Below are 10,110 nucleotides of genomic sequence, written 5' to 3' on the forward strand. Positions count from 1 at the left end.
ATAAACAACTCTGAAACTTAAAAAACTTTACTCAATTAATTAACACCCCAACTAGAGTTTCAGATAAAAGTACTACATGTACTATCATTGATCATGTCTATAATAATAAACCTGAAAACATAAGTTAAATTAATGTGCCAGTGTACGCAGAGTGACCATTACCCAGTCTGTATAACTAGACATGTTCTAAAATCATCTAAATATGATCAACACATTGAAATACAACAGAGGGACTTTAAACAGTTTGATGAGGAAATGTTTTTAATTGATTTAGTTTGCAAACCCTTCCAATCAGTCTGCAATATAGCTGATGTCAACACTGCCTTAGACATATGGTATGATGTTCAATGCAGCCTTTGACAAGTATGCCCCAATTAAAACAAAAAGGGTTAAACACCAAATTAGACTCAAGTGGATTACCCCTGAGATCAATGAGGCTAGGCACCTAAGAGATAATTTCCACAAGAAAAAAGACATGAAAAGCTATAGAAAAGTGGAGGGATAAAACTAAGCACCTGATAGATAAGGCAAAAGAAAACTACTATAAACAGGCTACTGATGAAAGTAAGAGTACCAAGACATTGTGGAAGCATCTAAAAGAGATGAACCCACCCAAGAACAGTTGTTTTCCCATTAGACTTAAGCAAAATGATGATATAGCAACATTTGTACAAGACACTGTGGAAGTGTTCAACATAAGTATCTCCAGTAAGAGTATTCAGAACCAGACTAACATCCCAATTGAACTTGATGCTCTTCTGTCATTTATAAAAGCTAAAATTCCTGATGATAATTATTTTTTAATAGCTAATGTTAGTGAAGGTGATGTTTTTGATATGCTAATTAAGGTGAATATTAATAAATCCTCTGGGCTGGATGGTATTGGTCCATGAATTCATAAAACTGCTGCATCAGTAATAACAATCATTAACACATATCATAAACTTAAGTATGATGAGTGATAATTTTCCAGAAACACTATAATGTGCAAAGGTCACGCCTATCTTTAAGAAAGAGAAAAGGAGGATCCAGGGAATTACAGACCAATATCAATTCTACCTGTATTGTCAAAATTATTTGAAAAGCATGCAGCCATTCAGGTCTATTAATTTTTTGAAACCTACCCTCTATTTTATAGAGCACAATCAGGATTTAGAGAATACCACTTGTGCCAAACAGAACTTACCAAATTAATTGATCTTTGGCTGAAGGAAATGGATAATGGACATATGACTGGGATTGTTTTCCTTGACTTCAAGAAAGCCTTGGAGCTTGTTGATAATGAAATTCTTCTGCAAAAGTTATACTGTTACAGGTTTGACAATCCTTCTTTAAACTGGTTTAGATCATACCTAAACCAAAGGTCTCAACAAGTAAGCATTGGCAATATTAGCTCTCAAACTCGCACTATTCATTCAGGAGTCCCATAAGGCTCAGTTTTAGGCCCTCCCCTCTTCCTTATCTATGTCAATGATCTACCATTAAATAATGAATCCACAAATACATATTTGTTTGCAGACGATGCAACCTTGTATAGATCTAGTTCTGATACTGAAGTTATCCAAATGAGATTAAACACAGACCTTAGTAGAGTCCAAAACTGGGCACAACAATAATGAAGGATATAACAAAATGTATGATTTTGGGGACATCACAAAAGCTACACAAGTCAGGAACCTTAGAACTATTTCTTGCAATAAAATAATCATCTGTTAGAAAATGTCAAACATGAAAGCTTATAGGTACGTCTGTAGATAATAATTTATTATGGGATGACCTTACTGTTAAGCTTTGTAAAACACTGTCATCCAAAATTGCTCTGCTCAGCAGAATCAAGACATTTACCTATGGAAATTCGCAATCTATACCACAAGTCATATATTCTTCCAACAATGGATTATTGTTCAAATGTACAGGGAAACTGTGCTAAATCTGAGCTTGACAGGATTTAAAAACTTCAGAAACGAGCAACACACATAATTTTAGATGTATCTATTGATCATCCCTCAAAAGCATTGTTTACAGAACTCAAATGGTTCACAATATATGACAGGATAGATTTTCACAATTTTATATAAATGTCTGCATGGAACTGCACCAGAGTATCTTCAGGACATATTCAGGCCTTTTTCAACACAATACCAGTTGAGATCAATATCACATAGAAACCTTCTAGCACCAAAATTAAGAACAGAGCAATTTAAAAAGAGTTTCCAATACTCTGGTACAGTTCTGTGGAATAAGCTTCCACTACACGTAAAATCTGCTGAAAATATTAGAGTATTTAAGAAAAGATATCATGAGCATGTATGTGTTTCTAATAGATAATGGAATTTAGTATTTTAATACTAAACATGTTAAAATACACAGTAATTATTCCTATCTTCATATAATGTGCATTGCTATACTCTCCTTAAGAGGGCCTCAAGGGAGAATAGTCCTTGACTAATGAGTCACCCTCTATAAATAAAGGATTATTATTATTATTATTATTATTCCAATAAAATGTGTTTAAAAAATACATGCATGGGCTTCCAGTTCTTTAATTACTTCAAGAAGTCGTTAAAATGCAGGACTTTTGTGGAGTAATGAGACACAAGTTACTGAAACCTTTTGACATGTGATGACTGGTCATGCAAGAAATCTTGAAAAGACTGAATGAAGAAGGCACATAAGGCAATAGGTTAAGAAAAACAGGCAATGGACAAAATCGTTAAATTTATAAAAAAAACATCATGAACAATGAATTGATTGAGATACTTGGTTTTTTTTAACATACTATTTAACAAACTTCACAACATTTAATAAAAAATTTCAGACAATTTGCATTTTGTATGATGGAGAAATTAAAATCTCTAAACAAACTGTTTTAAACTGCTCTATTAAGCCATCTGTTGTCAACAAATTTAATGACAACTTACTAGACATTCCTAGTACAGTAACTAAATGTGCCTTAAAGATTTAATATTTTAATGTGGTGATTGTATGAAAAGAATACAAAAAATGACAAAGTTTATGTAGTTGTAATATATTTTCCCACAATAATGTTGTTTTAACTTAATACATTTTTAACACAATTTAGAACTTTAAAAATTTTTTTAAACTACATTTGCTGACCACTGTTAAACTCCAAAATGTGCCAAATGTGCTCCTAACTGACTTAGTAAATACAAATCTCAGGACTTCTGACCAAAGAGATCTGGCAGGCCTGCATGAATATGGTCAGTCAATAAGGCAGGCCTGTATAAATATGGTCAGTCAAGAAGGCAGGCCTGTATAAATATGGTCAGTCAATAAGGCAGGCCTGTATAAATATGGTCAGTCAAGATGGCAGAAGCTTTGAGATGTTAAGTACAGTATAAAGGCTACTGAGTTAGATATATATCTTTCAGTCTTTCAGATCTATATCCATACAATTCAAAACATACCTGTTGAACCAGGAAATCCAACTAGACCTACTGATCAGACTTCAACATACACCTGATCCAAGTTGTTTTAGCCCTCATACACACCTACATGTAACTATCCTGACAGTGATGGAGACAAACAGTTGGGCATGACTGAGCAACCACATGCTGCATATTGCCTAAAGAAAGACCCCCCCCCACTAAAATTGCTTAGTGTCATAGATATACTGTAGTACTGTACATGGAAAAATGCACCACTGACTCAACTCAAAGGTCTCTCCTGGTTTGTGTAATAGGTACGCTCATGGTACTGTGCATGGGAGAACTCCATAACAGACTCAGTGTAGTCTGAGATGGTTTGCTACACTATAGTAAATAGGAAAACTGCCTGTCTAACTTAAATGTCCCAACTGATCTGTTTAAAAGGTAAATTGTAGTACAATGGGAAATATGTCTGCTCAACTTGTATAATTTTCCATATTCAATAGTAATAGATTTTTTAAAACTATGACCATAAACATTTGTCCAAAAATTTGTAGATCTCCATTTTTATGAACAGTTTTAAAAAAAGAAGAAATTTTTAAATAAGAATCTTCATTTGAAGAGATAGAGGGTGCTGAAAACCTTCCGAAAGCAGTATCAAGTGTAAGCCTCAAAAATGGTGAGAATAATGATAATGTATGTATGAGATTTAATAGGTTTTTTTTATGCAACAGTATGCAGTGGGGTGTGTGTGGGGGGGTGCCAGGTGGCTGAGTGCTCACCTTTACAGATTGCACACATCACAACTCTATCTGCGTGGGTTAGAGTCTTGGCTTGACTAACACGGAATGTGAAAATTTTTCCAGCAGCTTCCTATGGGTTGATGATGTTTCCCCCAGATTCTTCATCCACCAAATTTACTGGCTGCCATGTACAGCCTATATGTGATAAGGCATTATCCCACAAAGTATGGACCCTGGGGCAAACATTCAGCTACATAGTTTTGAAAAGTCCGGTACATGTAAGCTTTCATACCGGTTTTTCCGTGTGGCATTACAGTATTTATACAATAGAGAAAACAGGATTATTATGGTCACCTTATGTTTTTAGCCATTTGAGCTCATTTGTTTGTCACGTGTGTTGAATATGACAAATTCAGGATACCTGATGTGTAAAATGTTGATGACATTCAGTTTTGTATCATACATGTTGCAGATTATTCATCCTTATGTACAGTACTTGAAATTTTTTCAAGGATGCAAAATTCTTAATAATGATCTAAATACAAATACCTGTGTGTGAGACAGCTGTTAACAAAACTGATAGCATGCTGTTAGCAAAAAATATGTCCCCCAGGTTTATACAAATACAGAACAATGACTGTCACAAGCTTCTTGGTTCACTTTAATAACACTGCACACATGTATAACAGAAACAAGTGTATGTAAAAATGTGTGACAAAAAAAAATTAATGACCTCCACGAACTCAGATTGAAAGTTTGCTTTTATTACACCAGTTTCAGAAAATGCTGACTAGTAAAAATGAAGTATCAAAAACGAGGAAATAGAGGAATTACTAACTGCAGCAAGTCACATTCTTACTGGTGCCAGCACAAGGTCTTCTTTTGGTTTAAAATGTTGCTGTAATTGGGTTTAATGCCATTTTTCAACATAAGATAGGCTATATATGGCAGTCAGTGTAAATGGTGGATGAAGAACCCAAGGAAACTTGGGAAGAACCACCAACACACAAAAAGTTACTGGGCAAGCTTTCTCACACACCTTAACTAGCCAAGCCTGAGTCTCAAACCTACACAGACAGAGCTGAGAAGTCAGTGATCCAGAACAGTGAGTGCTCAAAACGGATCAAAACAGATGTCCATGTCTTACCTCCTAACAAAATACCATATATACTCATTTTTCTGACGAGTCCATCTGCAAATTGCAGAGATCCAGATCTGTCATCGCATAATACACCAGCAGATCTAGTTCTGTACAGTTTACAAAGACTAATCAGTAAAACAATCAACACAGACTCTAATCTGCAGGCACAGTATGCTATGGAAGATATGGATCTCTGTTGTTTGCAGTTTGACTCGACTTATAAGCAAGTATGAATGGTAACCAATTGAAAAAATAATAGTTTGCAGGTAAGGTCTTGTAGAAAAGAAATTTGCATCAATAAGCTTTCATGCTGACAGCTGTAACTGGAATTTTATCCCTGATAAAATCAAATACTGTCCATACTCAGCATGTTCAAACATTACTTATGTAAAGAATTAAATAATATTCCTAAATATTTTCAACAAAGACACTTGCCATGTTCAAATCTTGGATGCTCGACTCATCATGGGATATAGTTGACTTAATTATGCTCTTTATATAAGCAGATAATGAAAAATGCTACATTTAGTAAAACACATCATAATGATAATGTTCCACCTTACAATATACAATGATAATATTCCATATTACAATCTACAATGATAATATTCCACATTACAATATACAATGATAATGTTCCCTCTTACAATATACAATGAAAATATTCCATATTACAATCTACAATGAGAATATTCCATATTACAATCTACATTTATTATGTTCCCAATTACAGTCTAAGAGGAAAATTCAAAATATTTAAATTTGTCCACCAATTCATATTTGGCTGAAAGAAATTTTCAGTTTAATAAAATGAAAAATTAAAAGTTTTATTCCTACATCTTTCTTCCCCATATATACAGTGTACCAACATTTCCCCCTACTATATCCAGGTATAAAGTATTTTGTTTGTTAATCATATCATTCTGTCTTGATCCTACACTAATCTCTCATGTCAGGTTACATGATTTCTTATTCTGAAAATTACATGTACCATTTACATTTTCTTACAAGTAAAACAGAACCTTATCTGCTATTGCAAATTGTCCGAGTTGTTTCTTCTACTTAATACTCCCAACAATATCTGAAGATTGCAGTTAGATTCCAATTATAAGCAAGTACATACACACACACACACACACATATATATATATATATATACATATCCATACACACACACACACACACACACACACATATATATATATATATATATATATATATACACACACACACACACACATACATATATACATACAAAGTACTTTGCAAATAGATAATATAAACATTTTCTTGTCGTTACAAGATGGGAAGTGATATTTTAATGAGCTGTTCGTTTACTGTGCACTTTGTTCAAATAATTCTTTTTGAAACTAAATGACGACACATAATAAGAATATAATGCTCATCTATAATTTTAATAACCCTTGTAAACATTACAAAAAGAACTGTGATCCAGACCTCACTATGCTATGACAGTAACTAGAGCTTCCTCTGTTCAATGACCGCTCAGTAGGATTCTAGAAGCAGATGGTCTATAAAAGAAATTCTAGTCCAGTATACAGAAATATGTCGATCATTTAAAAAAAATTAAAGTCAAGATCCTGGATGCAAGATGTCTCATATGACTGAGGGACCTAACTTATCACGGGTTGAAAGTCTGCATGATTATTTTGGTGGCAACAAGGATTAATTAGTTTAAAATTCTATTAGTCCTCATAACGTTTTACTTTGGTACTCCTCCTTAAGTAGTGAGCTAAAATTATTTTGGAAATGCACATGGTTGACATTGTTGGATAATTTATCAATATAAATTGTGCCTCTCTGAGACAAAATGACACATGGCTCAATCCAGCAAACTTTCAAAATTTTTGCTTTCAGCTGCAATGCATAGTTCTGCTATCAAATGATAAATCTACCAAGTTACCATTGCTCTGAGTCACAAGTTATTGTCAAAATAGCAGATTCAGTAGCCTCAACCACAGATTCATTTAAAAATATTCCAAACGTTGTTTCTAAAACTTTTCTACCGACTGCAAGAATCTACCAGAACATGTGTTGATATATTTATGAAATTTGGATTTTCCATGGCAAAATCAACTTAAAGTTGCTACATGCTGCTAGCAATCTGGGAAAGAACATACTCATAAATTTTAACTAGACATCTCACTAGAAGAGGGCAAAATAAATTTTTCTGTTCTTGAAAAGTTGGGTATGTTCATTAACTAAATCAGGATTTCTTGACTGACTTAAGCAATCTTTTTATAAAATTTAAAATAAAGTTTTTGTTATGTATTCACACTTGTTAAATTTATATCATAATTGTATAATTGTCAGACATGAATAAAAAACCAAGTACTTTTATGATTGCTGATACATTTTATCTATATTTATTAACAATTAATAAGTTAGTTATATGAAGGAAAAATACAAAAATTACAATAAAAGGAATAAAAATGACAAAGTTGCATGAATGAAAGAAGTGTTTCATGTTCTTTATGCTGCATTAATATGTATCCTCAGTTGAATGGTTAAAAGCATTTCAAAAGGGTATCATAAAAAACCCCAGTAAATATTCGGTATTTCAGATGACGCAAAACGATTAATTATCATAATCTCTTAAAAAAGAAAGAAACAATAATGGCACATCAATATACATGTACTGGTTACAGCAGAGTGAAATAAAATTTTGATTATGATTTACATAAGCAGAATGGGTTTATGACTGTAATGGTGAAAATAAAGGTTAATTCAACTGGACTGGATTCATGCGATGGTTGTTATTCATTGGTATGTCACTGTCTGGTATTGCGATCATTAAAATAATTGTCCGCCCATAATTCTTGATAGTTACACTTACACTGTACGGCTATTTAAATTGCTGATTTTCACAAAGTTCATACATCTTGGCATTATTAATAAATCATTACTAATATGTATTTATTAGTAATAAATTAAGCATTAAACTTATGTAAAAATTGTATTAGACACTATTAACAGTAAATGTTATATACTTTCAAGAATGTTGCAGATTTCACAATTTCTAGTCCTACCTGTAAGACCTGACACTAATATTTATCTTGTGGGCATTAGGGTCTTACATCCTAACTAACGGCTCTGTGTAGTGTGTTTTGATGTCGACTAACATCGTTACGAAAGTCACATTTTCAGGAATATTTCAAACAACTGACAACTAAAATAACGACGCTTTAATACAAAGTAAAGTTATAATGTTTTAGTCAGACTTTACTTACTATGATGCCTTTTCTCGAATAAATTCAAATTCTCACTAAAGAAATGGACCCGTTTTCAAGTTTCTTTGGCCTACATTTGAGTTGGCTCAAAAGCGATGAAAGCCGAGAATGCCGAAATCAGATAAAGTTGAGATATTAATTTTTAATGAAATGAATAAAAAATATATTATGCCTATTGGAACTGTAAGCAACGGTTCGTTTCGTTCAAGAAACAGGTCCCCAACATGAACCCACTTGAACTTACTTCGGCATACCTCGACTACCATCGCATTGCAACAAATTCAAATGTATGTCAAAGGAACGTGAAAATGCATCCATTTGGTAGTGTCATATTTTCATTCCACAAGGATAAAGAAAGCACAGTAAGTATATTAATTACACATAAATTAGTGGGAAAATGTCGATATTGGCTGCCAAGTGTGTGTGATGTTCCTGAAACTTTGATTACTCATTCCGATGTCAACGACAACGGAACACACTGTACAAGGCCGTTATTTGGATAGTAAGACATAGCACCTAAACAAAATCAAAATGTGTTATGTCTTACATGTAGAACTACACAATTTCCAGCTATGGTACATACGATATTGAGTTTCGGTGTTTTCGTTGCGTTACGGCGTTTCGGTGCGTTCCGGAGAGAGAGAGAGAAAGAGAGAAAGAGAGAGAGAGATTATGGACTCGAGTTACATCACAGGCACATGATTCTGGGGAAACTAATATGGTGAATGTGAGTTACAGCTATATTATCATCCAAAGCTTAATTAAAATTTGATAAATATGCGTTAGCTTTTTGCATTGGGGAACATAAATTTCATTATATGTACATTTCAGGAAAGAGGAAGTTGTATTTTGTTACAGAAAGGAAAGAAGCTCCCTACTTTCGAGAATTTCAAAATAATCATATAAAATACAAACGGTTGACCTGACCAGAGAAAATAATAAATATTTAAATAAATTCAACATCCATAGCATTTTTCTATTAATATCAATGTTGGGTTCACGAATCCACTAACTTGTTGACGTTTGAACTTACCAGATATAGATTTTACGAGTAAACTGACCGGATGCCAATCATCTACCAAATACAAGTATCGTTTTTAACAGGTATGATTCGCTCCGGATAAAGGCGATGACGTGGATCCCTATCGTAATTAAGACAGTTCATTTACAGTATTATTTTTACTTGCAATAAAACTGATATACAAAAAGTACATTTCACAAAGTTGTTATTTTATTAGTACCAAGCAAGCTATACTGTTTACGTAAAAAAATCCTTGTTAATGTCGGCTTATAATAATAATAATAATAATAATAACGAGGACTTTGTATAGCGCATAATCTTTAGAAGCTCTAATCGCTTTACAACATTAGACAACACCTGGGAGATAAAAAAAGACATATAATGCTATGATTACAAAAACAAACACCACGACATTAGAAAACATTAAAAAAGATGCTGAGAATATTTAAGAGAGGAAACATTATTATAGACTCTTTGAATTTCGGTCTTTTTTTCTGAATCGTGTCTTTGCAAAAGCAATTGCAAACACCATTGGAGGAACATTTATTATATCAATTCGTACGAA

The 10,110-nt window shown here is 33.2% G+C and overlaps 1 protein-coding gene across 3 annotated transcripts in view; it reads right to left on the reverse strand.

The window, feature by feature from the left end:
• The window catches only part of LOC149800129 (uncharacterized), a 35,468-nt gene extending 25,842 nt beyond the window's left edge, over nt 1-9,626 (reverse strand). The window contains exon 1 of one of the 3 annotated variants that reach the window (XM_089959732.1): nt 9,558-9,626. The gene's annotated coding sequence lies outside the window, so the exon portion shown is untranslated. Of the gene's footprint in view, nt 1-3,428; nt 3,549-6,731; nt 6,806-9,557 lie in introns of those variants that run through there. The other 2 variants (XM_089959734.1, XM_089959733.1) reach the window with 2 other exon arrangements.
• Between the last annotated feature and the right edge of the window lie 484 nt (nt 9,627-10,110).

Source organism: Sinohyriopsis cumingii, chromosome 5 (genome assembly GCF_028554795.1).
Source record: "Sinohyriopsis cumingii isolate HCF-2022 chromosome 5, ASM2855479v2, whole genome shotgun sequence".
Classification (NCBI taxonomy): domain Eukaryota; kingdom Metazoa; phylum Mollusca; class Bivalvia; order Unionida; family Unionidae; genus Sinohyriopsis; species Sinohyriopsis cumingii.